At 46.3% G+C, this 5,244-nt stretch overlaps 1 long non-coding RNA gene across 4 annotated transcripts in view; it reads left to right on the top strand.

Annotated features, from left to right (window-relative positions):
* The window catches only part of LOC109393308 (uncharacterized), a 46,939-nt gene extending 45,347 nt beyond the window's left edge, over window positions 1-1,592 (top strand). For all 4 annotated transcript variants that reach the window (XR_002126230.1, XR_002126228.1, XR_002126231.1 and 1 more), the window contains one exon: window positions 1,248-1,592. This is a non-coding gene — a long non-coding RNA (uncharacterized LOC109393308). The remainder of the gene's footprint in view (window positions 1-1,247) is intronic.
* Window positions 1,593-5,244: the final 3,652 nt, after the last annotated feature.

Raw genomic sequence — 5,244 nt, 5'->3', positions numbered from 1 at the left:
ACCCCACCCTCCGCCCCTCTATCAACCAACAGTTTGTTCTCTCTGTTTCTGAGTCTGTTTCTGTTTTGCTTGCTCCTTTGTTTTGACTTTCAGATTCCACATTTAAGTGAAAGCAAATGGCACTTGTCTTTCCAATGGACAGAATGTGGATCACTCACATTTTAAGAGAAATGAGTACAATTAGATGAGTGTCTGCTTATCTAGTTAAGATACAATACTATTGTAGTAATAACCATAAGGCCCTTTGCAGTGTACAAATGACTTCTGCATCCAGCATCATAGTGTCCCATCAGCCCTGTGGAGTAGGTAGGCTCATCCCTGTCTTACAGAGGAGGAAACAAGGTACTTGCTTAGGACCACACAGTAGGGGCAGGTGGGGAGCAGGTCTGCCCATACTCCTAACCCGACCAGGAGAAGAGTTCTTGGGCTGAGAGAAGGAAAGGACAAGGAGGTTGAGGCTGGCATCATGACATGGGTGTGTGGGGTTGGGGACAGCCACAGCCAGCATGGGCGTGGTCTGGTTCTCACTATAATAGTTTATGTGTCCCCAGCAAAAGGCACCTACTATTGTTTAAGTACAATTTTGGGGGCTCAGAAGTACGTATCCAGGGAGACAGTGGGGGCCTGGAAAGGGAGAGAGAACAGTACCAAACTGATGGGTCACTGGGGCCCTTCCTGTACAGGTGAAGTTTTTTACTCACTTAGGGGGAAAGCAGCTTCTGAGAAAATAGGGCTTTTCCTCCCAAACTCAAAGTAAAACATGTGGGATTCAGGGACACCCTGCTGCTCTTAACAATTTGTTCTTAGCAACTATACCCTGCCATGCAGGAATTGGTGATGACATCCCAGTAAATGACCCAATGACAGCTAAATCAAAGCAGTGACCAACAGTGTGTCATAAAAGAAGTAACAGCCATAAACCCCTATCATAATGTAAAATATGAAACTATTCTTCAAGTCCTATAAAATGGACATAAATGTTTACTTCATACTATGATTACAGGAAGGGCCCCAGTTTGCTATAAAATCTAAAGATAGGTGATAAAATGACTACCTCCACCATATCATAAATTCAATCTAAACCAGTATACTACCTTTAATAAGCATTAATTAAAATTATATTTAAGAAGATTTTTTAAAAAATTATGTTACAATATGGAAGTGTTTTCAAAGGCAAAACTAATATCTGAGAGAGAAAAACTATTTTAAAAAAAGTGGGCTTGGGTGTCCCTTTTTTTTTTTTTTAGGCATTTTCCTGCAGCAAACAGGACCTTTCTGTTCCACCCTGCTGCCTTTGAGGCTGCGTCCCAGGCAGTAGCAGGAGAAACAGATGCTCTGGGAATGATGGCATGGCCCTAACCTTACCTGGTCTGTTGGACTGATGCGGAAGCTCAATTTACCCAGGTGAGAGGCAGTGGGGCTGGCAACTAGATGCGTGGCCCCTGGCCTGCCCTGTCCGAATCCTGACTTTCTACCCCTAGACCACGGGGTCGGCAAACTGCGGCTCGCGAGCCACATGTGGCTCTTTCAGGAAATGCAAGCTCATTGTTCACACCGATTAAAACCAATGAGAGCAATTTTTTTGTGTGAATTTTTCTTATTTTCATAAAGATATAATTAATACTATTACTTGTTATAATATTACTTTAAATTTTCCTTATTTGTAAAAATATATTTATGGCTCTTGAATAATTTTCAAATTATTCCATCTCAAAAGTTTGCTGACCCCTGCCCTAGACTAAAGGGACTGTAGCCTGTCCGAAGTGCAGTGTTCTCTCTACACAATGGGAATAACAGCAGTGATGGGACTTTTGTGAACGCGTACGGGTGATGCTTGCAAAGCTCTGAGCACAGTGCACAGCACCCCCTAAGGGCTTAATGAACGACACCGATGGCCACTGTTGAGCGATAGGACTGGGGTATAGCCCCACATCGGTCTCTCTCCAGCCATCGGAGGACCTGGTGCAAAATACCTGTTTTGTGATTTATAAGCTGTGTGGCATTAGACAAGTTACTTTCCTTGGGCCTCAGTTTCCTTTGCAAGGTGGATATTGAGACTCAGGTGAATTAGAAGTGAAAACATTTACTGAACTATGAAAAGTGATATTAGTGCCAGGTGCGTACTAGACTAGTCAGGGAGATCACTTCTTAAATTATGTAAATGTCTAAGTACGATGCCCTACCCCTGAAATTAATATAAAATAATAACATTGTAACTGAAAAATTAAAAAGGGGGGAAAGGGAAAGGAGACTAAGAGATTCAAATTTCCAGCTATAAAACAGATAAGTCACATGGATGTGACAGCATAGAGAATATAGTCAATTTATTGTGATAGCATGATATGGTGTCAGATGGTTGCTGGACTTGTCATGATGATCACTTCTTTAGGTATATAGATGTTGAATAACAATGGTGTACACCTGAAACAAATATAATGTATGTTAGCTCTATTTTAATAAAAATGTGTTTTTAAAAAAAGTAATATGAAGAGTTACGTGTTAGCTGGTGTTTGAATAATGTTGGTCCCTGTGTTAGGATTAGTCCAAGTTCACTATGGGGTTTAAAGTACGGAACCCTAACCCCTAGCTTCCTGGGAGAACAGACCAAGGAAAAGATCAACACCCGATAAATGCACAAGAGTTAGATAAGAAGGGGCATGGAGGGGGAGCTGACATGTATTGACACCTACTGTATGTCTGGCCGAATGACAGACATGTCAGAGATGCCATCCAGGGGTCCCAGCCCCCCAGCCTGTGACCTTGACCCATTTGATTCACTGCCCCTCCTCCACCCCAGGGCTAGAAATGCGAGTTCCCTGGGTATTTCGGGGCCTCAGCAGCCATCACTTGTGGTGTCCACCCCACTCCTCCTCTCTTGCTCTCATCCCATGCCTGTGCCCACGGCTTCTACCCAGCATGACCCCTGCTGTGTGAGGAGGCCATCCTCCCTGGCCAGGGTGCTGGCCACTGGAACACAGAACATTCCAGGTAGCGGGGGGGGGGGGGGCACCTGTCCCCGCCCCCATGCCACAGGCTGTCTCTGCTTCCGTCCACAGTTCTGTAAAACCTTTGAACTTCTGACTCTCAAGCTTTCTCCATCTCAGAGCTCAACCCAGTCCCAGGCGCCAGGCGAGAAGAGGACCCATGTCATCTCTTCCTCTGCTCTCCCCTCAGCCCAGACCCCCCAACCCGACATCTTCTCTCCCTCTTTACAAAACAAAAGAGTGTGACATGTCAGTGGATATCAAGGGCACTGGAGAACATGGATGGGAGTGTCATCTGCCCTGCTTGTGTCTGGACTCAGGCTCAGCAATCTCTAAACACTGTACATCCCTACAAAGATGTTGTGAGATAGACGTTATGAATCCATTTTATAAATGAAGACACCAAAGCTCAGAGAGGAAAAACTGGGCCAAGGATTTTAGATAGTGAGTGGCTAAGGTGGGTTTCAGACGCAGGGCTGTTTGGCACCACCCTGATTCTGGAAGCCAATGGGGTGAAGCCCTGACAGTGTCAGGGTGGGCTGTGGGCAGGTGGCAGGGGTCTTCTGGGTCCCTTCCCCCTGGCCACACAGGCATTTGCTGATGCTCCCTGGCCTGACTTTCAAGCCCATCTGATGGGTCCTTCCAGCCTTGGGTTTAATGATGTATACCCTTGAGAAAGTCAAGTAATTCGCCTCTCATGGAAGCCCAGTCTCCTCAGCTGCTCAGTACTTCAAGAGGCAGCGTGAGGTTAATTAAGGTGGACTGCCAGTCCTTGGATAATAGTGGTAAAGTGGCCTTAATCTGGATCTGCGGGAGAACTTGCTTCCACCCTTTTTCCCTGCAAATTCTTTCTCTTATTATTTTCTGGCTCTCACACGTAAAATGCCCAAGATAATGCACCTTCTGTCTTCATTTCCTTCCCTGCCCTTTGTGTCTCTGAATCCTCAAATCACATGCCACACCAGCCAGTTTAGCATAAGAAATTAAACTAATGTTCATGCTCTAACTCTAGATGTAAATGCCTCTATTAATAATTTAAAGCACATTTATTTATGCAGTTTGATATTTTTCAGGTTCAGAGAAGCAATTAAGTTTTGCCCAAGTTGCTGATCAGCAAACAGTGTCTCCTGCACCTTCGGCCCTCCAAAGTGGCCGGGAGAGAGAATCGGGGGGACTGCCTGGCCAGATGGCGACTCCCCTCCTCAGCCCTCTGGTCTGCCTACTGCCTCTGCGAGACACCGCTTTCTAAAAATGGAAGAGAGCACATGTATTTGCTTGGGCCCATCTCAAGCAAGGCCAATTTATTTCTTAGACTTGCCTTGGGTTATTAAACTTGAAGACCTTCACAGGTCCTAGCTGCTGAAAGTTCCTTCCCTCGACGAGTTCCTGGGAAGACTGTCATCATCAGAAAGCCACTTTTAACTCTTACCTCGGTAAGCCATCTCCCACGACTTAAGGGCTTGCCTGCCAGGGGGGGAGAAGAGCTGGCTTTTCCATGTGGATGACCTGGCCCATGTCTGCTCACCTCCTTTTCCTTATCTGAAACATGAGAGAATGATATTTACCATAATCGGGCTGCTGTGAAGGTTGAGTAGCAAGGTAATACGCAATAGCGCTTAGCGGACCTCCCCACCACCTCCTTCAGATGACCTTGTCCTTGCTCCTGCTTTGCTTGGGCTGAGCCCCCTGCCTGTGCCCCTGTCCTTCCTTCTCATCTCCATAGCTCAACTCCACCCACGCTTTGTAATAACCCTATTTTCTACTCACTTACCACTTGGTACTATCCAATGAGCTTTTGCATAACTGATATTTGATCACTGGTAAAAGTATTTTATGCAAGATGGAATGCGAGTTCCCAGGAGGTGTGACTTCCTAGAGCCAGGTTAGATTTGAGAAATGGACAATCATCCTAAGCCCTGTGCACCGGGGACTGTGTGAGATGCTATGGGGTGGAGGTGGGTTCACACCAGCATGACTGGGGTTTGTTTCCAGGATCTCACAGCCTAGTGGGCCAGAGAAAGTGGTGTCCCCGGGACCCTGCTCTGCTCAGCTTGAGCTGAATGTTGAGAAACAGGGCAGGGGTCCAGGGTCAAGCTTGACTGTGAGGTCTTGGGCACGTCTTATCAATCCGAGCCTCAGACTCCAAGATCAGATCTTCCCCACCCACGTTCTCCCATGGAACCTGGAACCATCCTGACTTCCCTCTCCCTCATCCCCACCTGTACTGCATCACCCATTCTTGTTGATTTCATATCTCTAG

Source organism: Hipposideros armiger, unplaced genomic scaffold (genome assembly GCF_001890085.2).
Source record: "Hipposideros armiger isolate ML-2016 unplaced genomic scaffold, ASM189008v1 scaffold_373, whole genome shotgun sequence".
Classification (NCBI taxonomy): domain Eukaryota; kingdom Metazoa; phylum Chordata; class Mammalia; order Chiroptera; family Hipposideridae; genus Hipposideros; species Hipposideros armiger.
This window is presented reverse-complemented; position numbering and strand designations above follow the sequence as displayed.